At 41.2% G+C, this 22,649-nt stretch overlaps 1 protein-coding gene across 2 annotated transcripts in view; it reads right to left on the minus strand.

The window, feature by feature from the left end:
* Positions 1-22,649, minus strand: part of STK39 (serine/threonine kinase 39) — a 254,238-nt gene that overhangs the window by 125,506 nt on the left and 106,083 nt on the right. The window lies entirely within an intron of this gene.

Consider the following 22,649-nt stretch of genomic DNA (forward strand, 5'->3'; position numbering starts at 1 on the left):
AACCAGTCCTTATTCCTAGTTGGTACACAAGGAAACAGCAGATGGAGAGGGGAAGGAACTGACTCAAGCTCAGAGTCCTGTGCAGACTCTGCGCCCACCAGAGCCCCCTCAAAAGCACTGCACAGCCACCAGGCCTTGCAGGATCCTCAGGGGGTCAAACAGCACAGCCCCTTGGGGCCTTTCCAGTTGTGCTGCCCTGGGAGCATGAATTTACACTGCTTAAAAATCTCCTCTCTAGGTGTTCTCCCTTTGGCATCAGTGTCAGGAATATTCGGACTTCCTCTGAGCAGGTGTGTGTTCTAATCATGAGGACGATGAGGCCACAACCCCACACACTGGCTCAGGGCCAAATCTGAGGCCTGCCTCAAACAAGTACACAGAACTTATACTGTGGCTGCACCGGACAAAACTGCCCATGTGCCACTCTTTCAGAACTCCCAACATGGTAGTTTCATCTTTCTTGTCTATTTTGTGAACTAACCTCACTCTGGGCTTTCTATGTATTTTCTTTCCCTTCTTTTCCCTTTACCTCCCTTTTTCCCATTTATCAAATAAATTTTATCCAGCCCACTGTTTGCCATCTTTGTAAACTATCTCAAATCTTTTCTGAAATAAAGAGTAGTAAAGAAATAAACACACCGAAGTGTTTTCAAGTAGGCTTCAAAATAGCCTACAGCTGCAGCCTCTTTTGTTAGACTATGTACTTTCCTAAGCTAACTATTCTCCAAGAAACAGAAAACACTGCTCTCCTCTGTACCTTGGCAGGAGAGAAAATACTTTTATAATATTCTAAATTAGACAAGTGTTTCAAAACAGTTTAGGGAAGGAGAAAGACAGGTAGTCACTGCCCAGCAGGATAAAAGGCAGAAAGCAATGATGCATTTGTACACTCATGAATACATGCAAAGGTCATTTCTCCTGGAGTACCTCTTTGAGATTTTGTTTCCTTTCATTTATGTATAATATGCCATGATACTTTTTGATGACTGGATGCTGTACTGAAGGCCACAGCTAACTATTAGCATTTGACAGCTGCCTAGGGAAAAGGTACTCAACACTGCTTTAAACTTTTTCTTTTGTGAGTAATTATTTAGCTCCCATGAGATATACCCAGTTCTTTTATTTCCAAGACTTCTCCTTACCTGAAGAGATCATCACACTAGTACCAACAGATGCACTGACTCAGAGAGAAAACTGTAAACCACAAATGTCAGTCAGCTCAGCGCTGGGTAAATGAGCTATGGAGTGCACACAGAAACTACTACTACACAGGCATTAAAAGCCACGCAGAACCACACCGGTGACGCGGGGAAGGAGCTCAGCCTTCTGTTGAACAAAAGCGAGGCCCTCAACCACCAGAGCAGCATGAGGCCACGTGCAGCCCTGTGCTCCTCCAGCGGCAGCTCTGCACACTCATTCGCAAAGAGAGAGGTGGACGTGGGGCACGAGGTCAGGAGCAGTTATCTCCACATGGTGACCGTTCAGGGAGTTTTTCTACACCTGGCACTTTTCTGTATCATTTTTTTTTCTCATTATGTGTTATTTTTTTACCAAAACAATAAATCTGTTTTCCTCAGAAGATCAGGGAAGAATCCCAAAATATGCAAAGCACTGTCCTGGGCACGAGGAAGATACAAAATGTGAAAAAGAAAGCTAAGCGCCCTCCATCTGGCTGCTAAGCCCGCTGGGTAGGCCAGCCATTGCAAAAGGAACAATTAATTTGCGGTAGTATGAGACGGAGTTTCAAAATGAGTACGGCGTGTACATGCCCTGAACATTCAGAGAAGAAAAGCGACATGAACTGTGAAGCAGTGAGCCCTTGAGACAGAAGAGTTCCCTGTGTGTTCCAGGGCGTCTGTGAAGGTGTGGGGTGGAAGGAACAGAAGGGAATAGTATTTTGAGAAAGTCAGAAAGCAGGTGAAAAGCTGTATCATATTTTTCAGGGCCACTAACTAGGACTCCTAATTAGTTTAGCCGAAGCTTGACATTCTGACTGAAGAGGATGGGAGAGGAGGGTTCTAAAAACCATGACACTTTGGAAGATAACTTGGCAATATCTACCCACAGTACATACACATACACCCTGTGACCCTGCCTTTCTAGTGTGAGCATTTATCCTACAGAAAAACTCAAATACACGCAAAATGACATGCATACAATAATAATTAATGAAGCAATGCTTATGACTGCAAAAGTCTGGAAACACCCAGATGTCCAACAACACAGAACCACTTATATAAATTACAATATATCTTACAATAGAATATTAGGTAGCAATACAAAAGAATGGGAAGTTATGTACTGATATAGAAACATATTCAATGAAAAATCCCAAGACAAAGAACTTTGTGTATTACGTTGCCTTTTTGAGTGAAAAACAAGTGAAAACTAAGACTGTATGTTCATATTGGGCAGATAAACAACACGGGAAAAACAATTTCAAAAAGGTGATTCTGGCAGCAGTAGGCAGGCTGGATTTTCACAGTGGCTTCTTCTTTGTAACCTCTAGTTACTGCCAGAAAACTCATTAACATGAGAATGAACGAGAACTCAGTCTAACCTACTCGTCCTGATGAACTTTACAGCTTCCTGTGCTCTCCTCTGACCTGATACTCACCAGGAACAAAATACGACCTGTGACCTATTAGGGACAGCATAAATCAACGGGTCAACCAACTGTAAACCAGCCCTGGCCCACGCAGGTACCTTGGAGTCATTTTATAAAATAAGGGAAGTCAGCAGATCAGACCTCTGAAAGGCAGGCGGCTGCCTTGCTTCAGGGGGTATACCTCAGGACATCCCCACAGTACGATGTTAGCTAATTGGCATAGAAATGAAAGGTCTTGAGAAAGGGAATCTGGGCTTGTAAATTGATTTCAAATGCAACCCTTGGCTGACAGGGTGCAGCTGTAAAATCTGGCAAATTAAAGACAAAGTTTTAAGTAAGCAAACACCATCTATTACATCTACAGAAAATACCAATCATGTCTTAGAACGACTGTGTAGAGATGCACACATTTAATTGAGATTTTTAAAGTCAGGGTTTGCAGGCTTTATAACCAGTAGGGCAAGACTTCGCATGAGTAATGACTCCAATTCTGGGAGAAATGAAATCGGCTGTGTCCTGTGCAAGGGCTATGTTTATTCTAGCACCTCACTTGAGCACTGAAATTCAAGATAAGAATTTCGCCTTCCTTTAAAGAACGGTTTCATTTAAGGCCCTCCTGCCCTGCGGTCCTACTGTACAGACGTTGAAAACAGTAAGATATCAAGCCTCCAATACATTTTTAAAGTAAAGATACTCAGTGTGGAGGCCGGACTGCATACTATTTTTAAACATCAGCTTTAGCATCAGGCTGCCTCTGTACAAACCTCCACTCTAACACTTACCAGCTGTGAGACTCCAGCTAAATTCCCTACATCCTAGGCACCTCAGTGTCCTCATCTGCAATATGGAGCTAGAACAGTACCTGCCTTACAAGGATTCCGTAACGATTCAACGAGAAAATGAGAAAACGGCAGACAAGCACCAAGCACATTATTTGCCTAGTTTAAGCCCAACAAAGATCAGCAATTTTGTCATTATCCTTGTTGCCGTTATTGTTACCAGCGCTTCCTCTCCTATTGATGTACATGTATGTTAGAGCCAAAATTGAAAAGAACAGACCGTATCCCAGATTAAGTTGCACCTAGGTTGAAGCTTAAACTATAATCCAGAATTACCTGGAACACATAATCTAAAACTCACTCAAAAAAAAACTAAAAGGATTGTCTTTTGATGATCTGCTATTTTTACAATAGATGAGTCACCTGGAGTACACCACTGTTTATTATGACATGGCTTTAAATGTAAAAAATGATCTCAGTTGATTATTTCACCATAAACATCTATTTAGCATTAACAGTAAAATTAACAATAAAATACTTTCAAATAATCACTAGCGAACTTCAGGGCTATGAAACTGAAAATCAGAAGTGACAGTGGTTTTTATCCTCAGGTCTTATTCTCAAATATTATAAACTTACCTTTTTTTTCTTTTTTTTTTAACTGAAGTATAGTTGATTTACAATGTTGTGTTAAACTTTGTTTTTTTTTTTTCTAATTCTAATTCCCAGGTGAATAACTACACAATATGATGAATCGATCTTTTAAAAACCCATCCGTCTTGGACTTGACCTGCTACAGGAAAATCTTTAGAAAGGTTTTAGGAATCTGGAGCTTTCCAGAATAATGAGTACCTCACCTACTTGTCTGCTTGAACGAAGAAAGCATCTCTCCTGAAAGACATCAGGATAATGACACTGTGTGCACTGCACGCACCATCCCTGTCAGCCTCTGTAAAGCACTGAAGTGCGGACTTAGCTCAAACATTTCTCGTCAGGGAGTTGCCATAAAATAAAGGAAATCTGGACTCACTGACTCGCTACTTCACCTTTAAAAGAAAAAAAATCACTTTACATCTGTGTACATTCACCCTTGTAACGCACAGACTGTCCTGTGAAATATCTGGCCTTTTCTTTGCCTCACGGTTACACTGAATAGGAAAACGAAAATATATGTGGATATAACCCAAACTCTGAGACATTACTGGGAATTTGACACATTTTCACATTCCTTATTCATCCACCAAGTGGTCACAGCTACTGTAACACTGTTCATGGTGGTATGTCCTGTGACCACACCATAAACATTTTTTATACTTTCCTAAGCTCTGAGTAACAGGCTTAAGAATCCCTCACTTTATAGTGGCTCCTACCCTCACACTAATAATGCCACTCTAATCGAATCCAGTTTTGCTCCCCTGCTCCCCAGTTTCCCAGTGTGTGCAGTCAAAACATTTTCAGACCAGCCAAATTTTAAATGTTCTCTTTCTAATTCTAATACAGCTGTTTCAACAACCCTGGCAAAACCTCGCTCACTGAAGAATATACATGTCACCTTAAATTATCCTTTGGTATTGCACTTTCTAAAATGTCTTCTGCAGTTACTGGGCCCTATTCACAACCCCTGAAGTTAAATGTGATTACTTCTGAGTTAAGAGCACAATGGGATGTCTGTTTGGGGATGTCTTGACCCTGTGGTGTGTCAACCTGCGACCCACTTTGGGAAAAGTGCCTTTCTCCAATGTTCCCTAACTGCATGCAAGAAATGAAGGAGCAATTTCACTAGCATTCCAGAATTTAAAAGACTTAAAGGGCATAAAAGTTGCTCCTACCTCCAGAAGACCTCTTCTTTGGTCTGTCAAGAGGCAGAGAATCTCTACTGAACTCATTAACCCTTCTGAATAAACCAATATGTATTATTTCTGCATATTTAAATGCATAGGGTGAATATCTCATTTCTAACATATGATCAGAACAGAAATGCACACTCTGTGGGAGAACCATCCACTTAAATTTTAGGTGAACTACTTAGCATCACACATCAGGTTTTAAGAAAAAGATAATGAAATATACACTAAATATACTGCATGCTTACCCTGGATTAGGCACTAACTTAAATCTTGTGGGGTCCCATTTAATAACCACAACAATTGAATGATGTAGGTACTAGCACCCCAATTTTCAGATAAGGAAACTGAGCTTTGAAGAGGTTAGGTAACTGGTCCATTGTTGAACCTTTAGTGAACATAGGGGCCATAACTGGAACCGAGGCAGTCTGGCTCTTTATACTGTTGTTATAAGAACTTCGATACATATGAAAGAACACACGTGCCATGTATGTAAGTTAGAAAGCATAATAATAACAATATCCAACTCAAAATACCGCTGCGTTGACAACACACATGCTCCTCCCCTGTTCCAGTCCTGGTCACTACCACAAAATGTCTCATCATTTACCTCTTTTTAAAAAATAATATTATTTCAAATACGTATCTCTAAATATTGTATCATTTAGTTTTGCTTATTTTGAGTTTTATAAAAATGGTTATCATTCTGCCTAGTCTTCTGCAGTCTGCTTACTGTCACACGATATTAAATTTCTGAGACTTAGCTGTTCATTTTCTCTGCTATATTATATTCTGATGTGTTGATAGACAACATTTATTCATTCTCCTATGTAAAGATATCTGCGTCACTTTCTTGTGTTTACAGTCACGAGCGCAGCTGTTCTGAGCATTCTCACAAATGTCTCCTGGCAAGGGTGTGCAAAAGATTTTCTGGATATAGACTTTTCTAAATGTAGAATTGCTTGGCTATAGGGCACAGAAACCTCTTTTGTAAGAAGGTGCCACATTCTCTTCCAAATTGGTGGTACTACTTTTTCCTCCCACCAGCTATTTATAAAGTGCAACCAACTATGGTATTACCAGGCTTCTTAACTGTTGCTGATCTAATAGGGATATAGTGGTATCTTGTTTTCCTAGTTTACATTCTGTTGAATACGAATGATGTTGAGCATCTTTTGTTTTGTTTCTGGGCTGTGTGTGTGTGTGTGTGTGTGCGTGTACCACATCTCTAGACATTCATGTGTTGATGGCGTTGTCCTCAATTTTAATGCAGGTGACTTTAACAGTCTCTTATGGATAGACTTTTTGAATTTTAAGAAAACCTTCCCTGCTCCAAAGTAATATGTTTTCTTTTCCTAAAAGTTTTATTTTGCCTTTACATTAAATGTCTAGTTAGTCTGGAATGAAGTTATATGTTTGCATAGAAAAAGAACTGTTTCCCACAGGGATGCACACTTATCTCAGAATTATTAGCTGAATTATTCCCTCTTTCCATTCAGATCTTCAGTATGTCTCTGTCATTTATAGAGTCTGTTTCTGGGTTCTTTATTTTATTCCATTGATCATTTGTCTATCCCCAATATCACAATGTCTTATCGAGCTACACTGTATATTCTTGAGCTTTTGTTCTTCTAATAAATTTTGTAATTAGCTAGTTGAGCTTCTCAAAAATCTTTGTAGAAAATCTGATTTGGAACAGCACGACTCTCCATCAATCAACCTGAGGATAACTGACTTTCTCATTAGACTGAGTTTTCTTATTGATACATGTGGTTTTCTTGTCCATTTGTTAGGTTTTCTTTAAAACCTTCCAATAAGCTTTATAGTTTTTCTACCTAAAATTCTTATAGACCTTTTGTTAGACTTATTTAATAAGATACTAGCAATAATAAATAATATCCTGTTCTGTCTGTTAACCTATAGGACTACTCAATATTATTTTTCTTGCCTTAATTTTGATGTTACATTTTTCTTAGAATTTACCCATTTCCTTTAAATATATGACATATAGTAATTCATAGTATTATTATTTAATCTCTGCTGAAACTGTATTTTATTTGTGATGTCTTTTGTATTGTTTCAGATTTCACTAATTTTTGCTCAGCTCTTATAAAATCTTCCTTCCATTTTTTTCAGATCCACATCATTCCTTTTTAAATTCAATTTAAATGCTTAGCTTGTTAATTTTCACTTTTCTTAATCCTGCAGGTTCCTTTAATATAGGTTCACTGAGTACAAATTTTCTCAATTTTTTGTTAATTTTAAAATGTCTTTATTTCATTCTCAGCCTTTGAAATTTTAATTTTTTTCTCAGAACATTGAAAATATTAACTGCTTCTGTCTTCAGGCTTTGACCGTTGCTACTGAGACACATGCTGTCAGCCTGGCTATCATTCCCATCCTGTGATCTGTTCTACCTCTCTAGCTCATTTTTAGATCTTCCTTTTTCTCTCTGATGCTCTGCAATTTTACTTCAAAATACAAAAGTGCAGATTTCTTTTTATTTATCTTTATGGTTCATAATACTTCTATCTGTTTCTGAGGACTATTATCTTTCATAGCTCCAGGAAAATTATTAAAATATCACCTCTTCTGTTTTTCTCTACCATGTTCCTATAAGGCTATGACTGGATTCATATCACAGTTTCTCACTCTCTCTCTCTGTCTGATCATCTTCATCTTCCTGTCCGTCTCTGTTGCCTTCTTGGTAGTTTCTTCCATTTGCCAATCATCAAATATCTTTTCATCTAAGACCTCCCATTGATGGGTTTTGTTTGTTTGTTATTTTTCTTATTTTAACAGTTTCATTATTAAAAGCTGTTTCTTTTTCAGATCTGCTGGTCACTTTTTATATTTCATTATTCATTTTTTATGAGTCTTGTTTCTTTAAACAATTTCATATGTGACTTTTTTATAGAATGTATAATACAGGTAATTCCAATGTCTAATTTCTTAGGGAGGGGCATGGATGGTACCTAAATTAGTTGTTTATTTTTAATGTTTTATTTATATTTAGAGGAAAGTGTTCCTTCAAAGAATATGTGTTTGCTTCTGCCAGAAGCCAAGGGGCACCATCCACATCTTAGCCATTTTTCAAGCCTCAGGATGATAAGATATGCTACATTCAGGAATCTCAGGCTCAACCTTTAATTGCTAGACTTAAAAATAATTAAACATCAGTGTCTGAGCTAAACAACAGGTCACACACAGCTCTCGTCCCTTGTTGCTACAGAGCGGACGTGAGCATGTTCCCTTACAGGTAAACACCTCATTCACCATTCAGCCTCCAAGTGTTTCTATCTTTTTTTTTTTCTTTCCTGGATCCTTATACAAGTTTCTATGAGCCCAGAAATGGAATATGATCTATGTTTAAGGCAGGATCCCATTACTGGGATACTCAACTTACCTTATTTCTCACATGTACACTATGAGGGGAAAATATACTCTAAAACAAGAAAAATACATTCTGAAAAATAAGCAAATTTCTCTTTATAAATTCAAGGAGCAGTTTTCAATGTCTACCTGAATTCCACTTTCAAATCCTTCTGTACTTCCCAAGGCTCCTGGAAGTTTAAGTGTGACATGTACTGTAAGAGCTTTCGCTAAGCTCAGTTACAACAGAGGGAGGAAAAAACCTGCCCTCTATCCACCACCAGACACTCGAAAGAAGTAAGAACTTCGTTGAATCTTTATTACAGGAGAGTTGAAAGACATCTGGCCCAACTTCCCAGTAGAGAAAAAAATAAATTCCATCACATTCATTCATTTGGCCAACATCTACTATGCACCTATTTTCAGAGAACATGGAAAGCACTTAAGACGGTCAAATAAGATGGTCTCTGCTCTTCAAGGCAGTTACAATCTACTAATTCTTCTCACTTTTGTCAGCTGGCTTCAGTGCACCCAAAACTTGATAAATAGCACTGAACCAGGAGCCAAAAGCAGTGATCCAGGTCTTGGTCACTGAAAATCCACTTATCTCCATAAGGCTCAGTATCTGGTCTCCACACCAGGAGGACAGGTTCAGACCAGCAGTTTTCCAACTGAACTCCGAACTCCTAAGCTTTCTCAAAATCTCCTATATTCAAAACTGTTAACTTCCAGATGAGTTTGTTTTCTTTTTGGTGGTTCACAGAATTTTAATACCCAGTGGTTTGGATAATTATTTCACAAACTTGTACATCTAATGACACATACAGAAAACAGTAATATTTATACAGCACATGGGATAACCTGCTAAGTTGATTTACAGCAGCTGGGCCCCAGAACGCCAGCCAACCCCAGCCCTGCTCCACGGCCCCAAGGGATGGCGGGATCACTGTCGTGGCTCATCGGTGACCCACTTGCAGTCCACCAGTGTGCTCTGGCCACTGGTGGGGAAGCTCTGGCTGAATTACAGCCAGGGTCTCTTCCAGTCCTAAAGGTCCTTCATGATTTTAATTCCAGTCTATTTAACCTTCAGACAGTTTCCATGATTAGAAACTCTCCTATAACATAAGCACAAAGCCGTTTCCTGACTCTCTCTTCATTGTCCAAATATAAACTCTCCACGACACTTTATCGCCCAGTCTGCATGAGGGTGTATGCCAAAGGCTCATAATCCATCTCACCACCTCTGCGTGTTAGACTGCCACATTCCTTCCTATACTGTGCACCAAAGAGATGAGCATTATGAGGATGGTAGAAACAAGTGCCTATATTAGTGACGCTAGTAAAATCAGAGCACTCTGAAGACAGATATGCCCACTTTAATAGTGAATATAAGATCGATGAGCAACACCACAAAAAGCCATGATTTCAGAAGATACTACAGCTCTACTTCAAATGGCACAGCCTAGCCAGCAAGTGATGGAACACAGATAAGACGGATCCTACATGCAACACCGAGGAGGGGCTGCTCAGTGGGGTTCACAGTGTAAATGACAGAGAGGTGGGACCGGCATTGCCCATAGGCTGGTGGGCAAAGGCAGATAAGCAGGAGGTGAAATAACAGGCATTTCAGTAAAGCCTATTTAATTACTCAGCAGGGCTAATAAGTAATTTTTTGTAAAGTGGGCTGAGCAGCATAATTTTCTTCCAAACCTGGAGACAGACCAGAAGGTCTGTCTCAAATCACTTGCATAACTGTCAACTGACCTGCTTATCAAAAATGCAGAGTCCTGGGTCCTGGCCTCAGACCTACTGAATGTGAATCTTTGGTTAGGGGGCCTGGGTATTTGCACAGTAAGTTGCAGAACAACTAGGAATGAAGCTTCTGTACGGAAAAAGGACAGGAGAACATCTCTTGAGGTGGCAAATCAGAGAAAAGCAGGAGGATCCCACAGAAATCACATCAGATTACAGAAAACATCAGTTGGGGAGGGGCTAGAGGTATGTGTTCCACAAAACATTTACTTTGTCCTAGCGGACAAATTCATTATCACTGTTAAAAAAATACATTAAATAAGGAAACTTTCCGATTATAACTTAAGTATGCATAAATAAGTAAAGAAACAGGAATTTTAATTAAAACAGAAATGAATAAGAGTTCTAAACAAATGGCAGTAATTTGAAGCTCTCGAGGAAACTAATAGGACTGTGTGTGTTGGCAGAAGAAGGAGGACGAACGGTTTTATTTGCAGAAGGGTGAGCAGCTGGGGCTCCACGGAGACAGGAAGAAAGGAGGAGAGGCAGGGATGAGGTTCACTAACCTTAGGCTTTAATTTCCTTAAGAAAAAGAAAAGACAGTCCTCACATGACATTTAAATACTTCCTCCTGCTCACTTGTATAACACACCCTCCTTCCTTACACAGCGTTCCCTGATGCACAGTGAGGTTGGGGAGACGAGGAAAAGGCACTGATGAATCCCTGTGATGTTACAGACGCTGCATAAGCAGTTAATATAAACTGTCACGTTTAAACTTCGCAAAAACTCTTGGAGGTTGGGAAGGTGAGGAATCGAGGCTCAGAGCCACTGGGTGACTCCTCCAAGTCTCAGAGCCAGCCAAGGGGCAGTGAGGGTGTAAACTCAAGGCTATACATTTTTTTTCAATATGTTATGCAATGATTCCGGGGGGCGGGGGGAGAAATGGGGTTTACAATTTTAAAAGCTAACACCGGTTAAGCTTATAAGGGATCCGAACCAGGACACTGGTGTACAACAAAAGGGGGAACAAGAGGGAAAGCCCAGTATTCCAACCGGGCGGTACCTTCCTTTACCTGTAGATACTGGGTATGGCCACCACCTGGTGCAGCACAAACGGCTGACATCAGATCTCTCTTTTTTTTTAATTGAAGTATAATCAGTTTACAATGTTGTGTCAATTTCTGGTGTACAGCATAATGTTTCAGTCATCCATATAGTACATAGATTCATTTTCATAATAGGTTACTACAAGATATTGAGTATAGTTCCTCATAATGAGCCCTCTCAAACCATCAATCAAAGGATGGTGAAAATGGTTTGTTACTCACAGGCTGGCAGCTATTTTATCATTTGTTTGTTCTGGACAGAAAAGATCTCAGTGACAGAATAATAGGTAAAAACACCTCGTAACACTGTACACTCAGTCTCATTCCCACAGTGAAAATAATTCATCTCAGAACAGACTGCAGAAGAGCTCACCATACCTTCCACCACCAACAGCTCTCTCTCTGAACTACCCTTAGTGGCCCTAACACGTTAGGACCCCAAGCTGCGACCTCCATAATAGGCTCTCTGTGGACCCACTTTTAGTACATGGTGCATTCTAATCTCCCCTCAAGTTACTGAAAGTCTCAAGGTTGCAGAACTGCCAGAAGTCTTCTAATGCTCTCTATAAAATAGCTTACTACAGACCCAAGAAAATGAAATAAAATAAATGTACTTGGAAAATATTTCAATATCAAAAATAAATAATAATATTAAATATCATGTTAGGCACTGGACTAAGTGGGTGTGCATCTGTGTGTGTGTGTGTGTGTGTGTGTGTGTGCATGTAAGTAATACATTACAGATGAGAGATCTGAGACTCTGGGTAAGATGTGAAATATTATGTCTCCCATTTTAGACATCAGTTAAGCCAGGGGATGTCAGTAATGACAAGGCATCTGCTCTCTGACCAAGCTAGACCGAACAATTCTACTCCTAGGGACGTGTCCTAACAAAACAGGCAACACTGCATGCAGTAATGCATGCACAGTGACATTCATTCCAGCATGGGTAACAAAAAAAACTGGAAATAATCTTAAGTGTCCACAAAGAAAAAACTGATTATTAATAGTGGTCATCCTTGCCATAGTTATTATGCAGCCATTAAAAATGATTCAGTAAATCTATGTCTGTTGACACAAAAAACATCCACAGGTATCTTAAATGAAAATATGGGTAGATCATAGAGCAATAAATACAGTATGATTCCAATTTTGTTTTCTGCAGAAATGATTGAGCTGAAACTGAGGTCTGCTGAGGATGGAGGCGGCTGACCCTTTCCAACACAGGGGAAGCAGCACCTGCAAAGAGCCTTGGGCCGGTGGACGCCCGGGGAACCGGGGGTGGAGAGAGCGAGAGAAGCCACCTCAGGGTGGTAAGGGAATAGACCATGCCGAGCACTGGAGCCTCGGTCAGGGAGTCTGGTTTTCACCGGAGATCGATGAGAAGCCCCCGAACAGTCTGTATGTCACACATGAGGCACAGGGGTTCCACTGATGCTCAAGGCCACGCAGTGAGCGAGTGGTAGAGCAGGGTCTGGCTGGGGCCTGTGTGAAGAGCCCAAGCCTGGTCTTAACTTTGTCAGTCACCGACTTCGGTGGATCCCAGCCTCCTGATCAAGTGCATCCTGCCGAGGCCGGTTCCGTCTCTTTTTAGGCTTGGTTTCTCTATTTTCCACTTCCTTTCTCTCCTTCCTCTACCTCCTTCTGCTTTCCATAAAACCACAGAGAAAGCCCACCGATCAGTACGTTGTCCTTATCCCCTAAGGGGTCCTTCCAGTCTTGATAAAACTGGAACTTCCTAGTTCCTCCCCAATTGAATTATAATCAGCCAACAAGCTGGTTGTATAACAACCCACAATTTCAAATGGCCTTTTAAATCTGGGTTAAATCAAAGGCTGTTTGAATCTTTAAGCTCTATTATTGCTTTGTAAGTTATATAAGGGTTCCTTTCCTTTATGTCTGTATGTGAGAAAAAAAGAAGTTACTATACACCCCTCTAAATCAGTATTTGAGTTTGTGAGAATAATTTAATGGGAAGTTTAGAAAATCCTATATCAAAGTGTAACCTTAACTGGGCCTCTTGAATTTAAATTTGTTTTAAAACTACTGAATTTCAAAGTAAAAAGAAATTTTTAAAAAATCTTCTGGACTGTTTTCTAAACCGTAGAGCCACACATCTCTAGTAAAGTCGATCAAATTTGATTAAGTCGAAATAAGCAGAGCCCTCCACCCCGACTCAGGATTCTTTAAGCATGTGCACCACGCCCTCTGCTGGCCCCACTGCATGACCACAACTAGTAAGGGGTTCCAGGGGAAAGGGCAAAACGTTCGCCCTCCTTCCACTAGCATGGAGTTCTTCCTTTCTGAATGATGTGCAAAAGTTCCATTACTTTCTGTCTCTTTCACTTTCCCTTCTCCAAAATGTCATACTCATTTTAAAGACTTAGAGGATCATGATATAAGGGTTAAGTTTAAATTATTTCCCCTAAATGAAGGATAGGTTACAGGTAATCCGACGTTAGAGAGTACTAAAAACCCATTTAAATCTAGTTTTGAAATATCTTCCTAACTAGATGTGGCTTCAGGTAACAGGAAAACTTATAAGCATATCGGTTGCGAGAAGAAAATGACAATATAGAACATGCTGGGTGCTAGGGGCTAAATGTTTGCTGTCAAATAATCCAGAGTGGATAATGCACAGCTGTTCGACAATAAAATCTAACCATTCCATTTCATGATAAGTTGGCAAAGGTGAATTAAAATTAATTGGCTTGCCCAAGACTCTCAGCAAGCCGGAGATAACAAAGGATTTCAAACTTCAAATCAGAAAATCTGAGTCTCAGACTTGAGATAAAAGAGTTCAGAGCCAACTGAAAAACATCTTCATGATTCTCCTTTAAAACCCAAAGCAGATTTGCTTTGCCTCCGCTCACATCAGCTCCCTTAAAGGCTGTCATCATAACCTTGCAATCTTGCTTGCTCAACTTCAATTCCAGAAACACTTACTGATTGACCAGGATACTGTGCTGGGTACCGGGGACACAGGGAATAATCTGGAACTCACAGTCTGATATAGAAGGCGAGAGCGTGAGGCAATAAACTATAAATGATGCTAAGTGCAGGCAGTTGGGCAGTGGGGTGGGGGATGGTATGAGGAAACGCCACAGAAGAGATGCTAGATTTGGAAAGACACAAATTCAGGGATAAGCCTAAACAGAGGGTCAGTACATGCACCTTCATGGAAAATACGCATGGGATTTCAGGAGTGTGCTGGTGGGAAAGTAGGATCAGGAGAATGGCTTTAAACCAGGGGGTGGAGGGCTCTGCTTATTTCGTCTTAATCAAACTTGATCGACTTTACTAGAGATGTGTGGCTCTATGGTTTAGAAAACAGTCCAGAGGATTCTTTTAAAATTTCTTTTTACTTTCAAATTCAGTAGTTTAAAATCAAATTTAAATTCAAGAGGCCCAGTTAAGGTTACACTTTGATATAGGATTTTCTAAGCTTCCCATTAAATTCTGCAAGACTGTGTATCAAGGGTGAGGTAGTGAGTGGGTGAAGGAAAGGCTGCAGAAGTGGTCCAAACAGATCGTGGAAGCCTTGCCTGGTCCCTACTCTACAGGTGACGTGGACCTTAATCTATCAGTGTCAGACATATGAAATTCACCCTGTAATTGACAAAAATCCACTGAATGGCTTTAAACCAGGGAGAAGGAACAATCACATTAGACTTTGGAAAAGATCAAAAAGAGACCTCACTTTTTGTATAAAAAGTTTTTCTGCAACCATAGCCAAATTCCCTTCCATTCTTCATGGTTTATCTACTTTTAAAAAAAATGGTAGACTAGTATTAGAGTGAGCTATAAAAGTGAACAAAAGCAAATCGCTTTAAGTAGTCAGCACCTTGTATGTCATCAGTGATGTTCAGTGAACACTGGATGAGCAGGCAGTCAGGACCCCTCTCCTGGCACATGCATGCCAGTTAAGTTACAGAAAGTTAGCTGATGCACACAAGCTTTGTGAAAAGTTAGCAAATTTCCCAGAGGCAAAAATGAAGCACATAATGCATTTGAACACATAGGCCTCAAAATTTCAACTGAACATGAAATAAGGCCACTGATTCTGCCTATTCATTTCCAGTAACAGAAAAGAATCAGTTCTCCAAAATTAAGCTGCACAAACAGTACCTCTCACAATGTTTTCAGAATGTATGTCATTATTTTTAAATTTCCAAAAGTGGAGCTCCAAGATCTGCAAAAGTTTAAAAAGCTCTCTTAAGCAGTTGGTGTCTTTAAAAGAGACCTCAATCTGAAAATACAGACATTTCCCCTAAATGGGGCCACTGGGATTAGCAAATCACAATTTCCAGAGTGAATCCTTTCTCCTCTAAGTCAAATGCCACCAGAAAGAGGACACTTAAGCAGAATATATGCATTTTTAAACTCAATTCACCAACCGAACTGAAAGTGATTTATGACGCGTTTCCCTCTTGTTCTTTCCTCTGTCCTCACCTCTGCCTAATTTACCCCTGGCACAAACACCAGCCAAGCTCCTCACAGCAGGCTCGGAGCGAAAGGAAGAAATCTACCACTGCAAGGGTTTTTATAGACCAGGAAGCAATTCCTGTCCACAGACTTAGAGAAAATGAACAATTCTGATAGCACCCCCTAGTGACCAAAAGCACTTTTCTGACCAAATGAACTGCATTTTAAACTGACTGAAAGCAACGCATTAAACATTTAAAAAAAAATAAGGAAAACATCAATGAGCTTACACTCTGGGAACATCTGTCCAGTTAAGCCAATAATTTTTACCTCTGGCCAACTTTTCTCTCAGCTCTAAAATAAGAAAAGTAACATCCTCAACACCACAGCCCTCCTCCTATGAGCACGTGAGTCCCTCAGTAAGATACATTACCAACACATACGGCTGTTGTTGAACAAGGGGAAGGGGAAAGGAAACACGAAGCAGTAAGACACACCGCACCCGGGACCTACCTGGATCATCAGGAGTGTTTCATGTTAAACCTCTAACATCCATGGTGGCGGGCATGGAATTCTGTTCACTTCTCCTCCGCAGTTACCAAACACCTTGACTCCCTCCTTCCTCCTACCTGCCTGGCTCTGAGGACTGCAGCAACCAGTCTGAACCTTCTGGAAACAGCCCACCACCACCTAGAACTGTTTGACTACAAATACTGGAAGCTCTCCAGTCGTATCTTCAAAACTCAAGATTTGTATTTTTGACATGAATGATGTAAAATGTTACATTACTGTGGTTTGTTTAAAGAGAAAATGGAATTCAAAATGAAAGTGATAATAATGAGGAGTACCTAAACCATCACCCTTCAACCCCCTGCCCCGGGGAAAAAACGCCCCAACTGACTGAGGTGCCCAGTGTTCAGTACCAGTGTCTAGGAGCTCAGCAGGGGCTTAACATCCTTCAGACCCTTCTACTCCAACCAAATCGGAGCTGAGAATTTCTGCTCCCCTGCATTCCACCACCATACGGAATTAAAACCCATCGCTGCCCTCTGCTGGGCAGACTTGGAACAGAACTAAAGTCCACCCACCAAGCATTTGAAATCGCCTCATTTTTTCTCTGATTTCTTGGTAATGTATAACCTTCAATATCTTGTAAATTAATTACAAGGTTCCAGGAAGGAAAAAAAGCAGTTCTGCAGAAGTTCAGAGTCATTTTCCCTCTTTACCAACTAAAAGAAGAGACTGGTAGTAAACTGGGAGGCTGGCTTCAAACTCGGTCACTATACGGCTGCGTGGCCTTGGTCTGGGCCCAAGCTCCCTAGGTCTCAATTCTCAGGTCTGCAAATTGAAGGAGCATGAACTGGGAGATATTTATGGCCCTGATCGCTCTTTTCCACTCATACCTCAAAATACTTAGAGCTTTTTTTTTTAGCCAGTCTTAATAATCTAACATGTCATATGCTCTGCCCTCTTACTCAGGACTTCATTGATTATTATAAGGCTGCCGTAATGAGATAAATGTAACTTAAATGCTCTGCATGCACGTGAAGGCCCACTACATACTTCTAAAATACCGGTCTCCTGCATCTGCAATGATCATTCTCCTTGTTTACGTGACAGTCACGACAGCCATTGCTGGATGAGGATGGGCTATGAGTCAAACAGCACCAGACATCCTGTGCAGATCAAGTAAGTGTCCTTGGCTCCATCTGACAGACTAGGCTCAGAGAGGTTCAGCAGCTCACCCAAGGAAGGACACAGACCCAGCTACTGCTGCTTCCACACCCAGTATGGGAGCTGGAGCAGTACCATTTCCACCTCCCCCTAAATCTGAATGTCACACGCTAGCAAAGCGTTCCTGGTCTGCAAGACTGCTTAGAGATCACAGAGAAATCCTGTCGTTAACATCCTATGAATGCACAAACACAATGACACAAAGCATCGATGTTTTCTCAAAAAAGGAACTAATGACCCAGTACAGTAAGTACATTCACTTGACCTTTTAGTGTTTAATATAAAGAAGGAAGGTAATATTAATGAATTCCTCCTATTGAGAGGTAATTGTGTTTACAGTGAAGAAGCCGGCAGGTACCTCCTTAGGCATGTGATCAAAGTTAGTGTCACCAGCGAAGGAACAAATCAACACAATGTGCCACTTAGCAGGATATGCCAAGAGGAACACGGCATCGCTTCTGAGATATTCCTGTCAAAATGCATAAACTGAACCTAATTGTGAAATATGAGAGAAACCCAAACTGAGGGACATTCTTGAAAATAACTCTCCTGTACCCTTCAAAAGTGTCACAGTTGTGAAAGAAAAAGAAAGACTATCCCAGATTAAAGGAGACAAAATCAGATAACACACCTACATGGTTCTGGATTAGAGCCTCGAGCAGACAAACGACTAATGAGAAAACTGGCAAAATTGGAAAATGTTTTATGAGATCTGAAAATTAAACAATAGCACTGGTCACTGTTAATTTCCTGATTTAGATAACTATACTTTTATGGAAGAGAACAGCCTCGTTTTTAGAAAATATACACTGAAGTACATTTAAAGATACACGACATCATGTCTGTATCTTTGAAATATTTCCAAAGAAAGAGTAAGAGAAAACATACACAGAAATTTTGTACTATTTTTGTAACTTTTTTATAAGTCTGAAATTATTTCAAAATAAAAAGTAAAAACACTACAAGTTATCAATATATATCAAGTATTAAATAAATGTGAATTGTAATACTCCTACTTATGGGCTCCTAAGCACACATGAGGACCAAAGGGTGCCAGCAGCCTTGGGTCTTGAATATGAAACCAATCTTACAGCCTAAGAAATTTCGACCCACAGACACAATGGTTCCACCCAAACGTAGCAGTGGTAGGATACCCCATTCCTCCTTCTGATAATCACTAACCATTTCTAACTTCTCAATTTCATAATTAAGAAAATTCAAACAAAAAAATCCTCCAGGGACTCTACTTCCCATGAAAACACAGGCACCATAATAAAAAGACAAGCTGTGTGTCACACTTCCCCACCGGATCCCTTCCCTGGCCAACACTCATTTTGGCTAAGCAGTCAGCATTTAAGCAGGGGCATCCCTTTGCCCCTGTCCTGCTATTGGTGGGTTTAAGCCACAGAAAGTGTGCAAATATGAGTGTGAATGTGGTGACTCAAAGTTTGTGTCACTGACATGAAGCAGAGGCATCAGCCAACTCTGACACTGAGATGCTCCTACGAAAAGGGCACACAGCCTGGAGCATCTGCCTTTGACTCTATCAGAATGACTGACACCCTTCTCTGCCCAGCGAATCCAGTAGCGTAAACGACGGAACATCACATAGTCAAGCTTTCAAACCCCAAAAGATGGCTAGAGACAGGCCCCTAAAAAGACACATGGGAAGAAGTAACGGCTAGGAAGCCTTTTCTTCTCATGCACGAGGACAAGTGAAAAGTTGAGAAAGAAGTTGTACGGCTGCACCTAACCCTGCTCTCATAGGTCATCACAGCACGGTTCTGTGTACCAGTTGTAACGTGTCCTGTGGTCCAGGAACATGAAGCCTCTCACCACCCTTCATCACATCTCCACTTCACAGACAGAAAACTCGGGGCAAAAGAGAATTAAGAAGATCCCTAAATGACACTATCTTTCAGCAGGACCCAGAAGGGACCAAATACTCTGCCTCCAGGAAAACAAAAAAACCAAACATCCCTAACTTCTGCAATTACCACATCCAAGGAGATCATTTTATATCACTGAATTACCAGAGAAGGTAATACTCACTGGTCTGTTTCTACTTTTTTTTATACTTTTTTCCTGATTTAGAGGAGCTGATTTGGATGCAGACAAGACCGCCTACCCACCTGGAATTATGGCTCCACAGACTCCCGAGAGCAGCTACAATATCAGTCCCTCTGTCCTAAATGTGAGTTATTCTTGTTACAGAAAAATACATATTGAAAAATATCCCTTAATTTTGATTACCCCAAGGGAGGAGAAGCAGAGACCATGTTTCTGACAACAAATTTCAACTCAACATGGTTGCCTTAGCGCCCAGAGCTCGGTCAACAGGCCCAGTTGTCACAGTCAGCACTGGTGTATCAATCAACTGCCTGTTTCCGTTTCAAAAACAATAAACTGAGGAGATAAGACTCAAGGGACCAACATCAATGAGTGGCCTCTGAGGAGCAAAGCCACACCAAGCAACCAGAGGACGACGTACTAGGAGGGCCGCCGCACACAGGGAGGCAGGGGCCACACAGACGCCAACGAGACAAGTCCAAGAAAGAATGATGCAATAATACTGAAGACTCCCCTGTATCAACTTTTAAATTAAATTTACTTAAACACTGCAAGAATGTAAGACAAGCAAAGTCATCCTACCACAAAGGTTTTCAATGCACATGGAGATTAAAATAACACCTACTTCCTAGTGGCCAAGCTTGCAATGAGAAGTTTCACATAAGGAACAGCACAGCCCCTTTTCAACATCATGGGTCCCAGGGAGGGAGGGAGGTTTGCCTCTTACCAGGAATCCTAAGAACACGTATATGCCGAGCATTTGGAGGTTTGAGTGAGCGGCAAACAAGAGTTTCACATGGCCTGCTCTGAGAGCACCGCGGCAAGTGCTCAGTGAGTCAGCACACATCCCTGGGCACTGCTTGTGCACCAGATATGCACTGTGACTGCTGTCGCTCTGCTCAGCGCACCTGCCATGGAAGCTGCGGGCAAGGAGTGGACTGTAGCCAATGACCAAGTTGCAGTTTAACATGAGAATTACGACAGGAAAATAACCAATTTAATGCAGCCAGAGAGCCAGAAAAACATTATTAGGGGCCACTCTCTTCTACAAGACGTTTAAAGAACTAATTTATATTTTCTCTTTACTCCTCTGTGTGACTGAGATGTGTGGCCATCTTCCATTGGAAGGGACGGATGACGAAACAAGCCCTGAGGTTTCAATCTAAGATCAAGGAGCAAGTTAAAGGGCCGAAGACATGGTTGGAAAAATATTCCCCCAAATGTTGGCTGCTTATTGTTGAAGATACGTGCAAGATGAAATCTGGGATGCACAACACACTGATATTAATAATATGTAATAAATAATCTAATTATCTTTTTAAAAAAAGAAGACAAGGTGAGAATCTGAACAGATTCTTCATCTTCTCAAACTGATGGGATCTCAAAGGCAAGCAGGAGGTATGTAGTGAAAATCATACGTGGTTCAGTTTGGCTGGAGTTTAGAAGATAGTTGACCCTTCAATACAGGTTTGAGCCACAAGAGTCTGTTTACACGTAGATGTTTTTCAATAGTAAATATAATACCACACAATCCACAGTTCGTGGAATCTGTGGATACGAAGAATCGCACACACGGAGGCCCAACTATAAACTACACTTGGATGTTCTACTGCGCACACGGTTGGCGTGCTGTTCAAGGGTGAACCGTATACAGCAGGAAGTTGAAACGGTGCCATGAATTCAAGGCTAAGGAGCTTGGTCTTTATTTGACAGGAATTTTTTTCCTCTCATTTATTTGCTTTTGCTTTTGTTTAATTTGAGGGATCATTTTTTCCCTTTGAGCAATTCAGTGACATGATTAGAAAGTTACTCTTGGACTAGTGTCTAAAAGGGGGCAGAAAGGAGGAATGGGGGAGGAGGGGAGTTAGAAATCCTCTGCAACTGTTCAGCTGAAAACGGGGAAAACATTCTGAGAAACGCTGCAGAGGAAACGTGGGGAGGACCCGGAGCGGGTTTACGTGGGGAAGACAAAGGAGGAGTCCTCAGATATAAAATAACCGCAGAGTTCTGAGACTGGGGAGGCTCAGCAAGAAGCGCAGAGCACAGGGAGATCGGGCGCGAGAGGGAAGACCAAGCGTCGGGAAGCACTGCACGAGTCGCTGGCGGGGTGAGGCTGCAGCTCTGGGAAGGACGCAGGCCTGGAAGAGCCCATCTCGGGGACAGCCACAGGATGAGATCAGACAGGACTTCCAGTAACAAAAGTGACACCAAAGAGTCCAAGGCAACGGCCTTCCAATAGCTTTCTTCATCTTGGGCTGACACTTAAGTTCTCTGATCAAAGACCCCATGATGGACTCTGACACCCCAGGGAAGCTCCGCAGGCACCTCCCTCAGCCTTCTGGATGGAGCCCTGCACTGTGTTGGGCACTCCGACTTTCTGTTGCCTCAAAGTAAAGCTTCTCTGTGCTGCTCCTTAGGACATCTGATGGTCCACCTGATGGACAACCGCCAAACATTCACTCTTCCCTCAGAGCTGCCCCAGAGACCAACCCTGCGTCCGGTCTCCAGAGTCAACCCAGCAATCCCCCAACCCTCACCCAAGCCGAAAGCCCAAGAGCCAGCCCACCCCAAAGGGCTCTGCAGGTCCAGGAGAGATGCTCAGACACCCACACGGAGCAGGTCATTTCCCAAAGCCTGTTCCAAATCTGCTTCCAGCAATTCTAAAGCATCAGCTAAACGCATTTCACACCCAAAGTTTTAGAAAAGGCAATGTGTGGAAGTTACTTACACCTAGTCATGATGAGACACAATCTCTAATGCGTATTTCTTTGCCAATTTTATTTATAGAGTAGATGACTCAGACTCATATCAGCTTTCCCCATAACTATGAATTGTAAAAAAGGGGGGAAAAAGGATCTTCCCCTTTCTAAATCTGTGACTACATGAATATTTAAAAATTGTAAATAATATAACTTTAAAACCAAACTAAACAAAACCAAACCAGAGGTTAAATTTTG

The sequence above is a fragment of the Vicugna pacos genome, chromosome 5, assembly GCF_048564905.1.
Source record: "Vicugna pacos chromosome 5, VicPac4, whole genome shotgun sequence".
NCBI classification, from domain to species: domain Eukaryota; kingdom Metazoa; phylum Chordata; class Mammalia; order Artiodactyla; family Camelidae; genus Vicugna; species Vicugna pacos.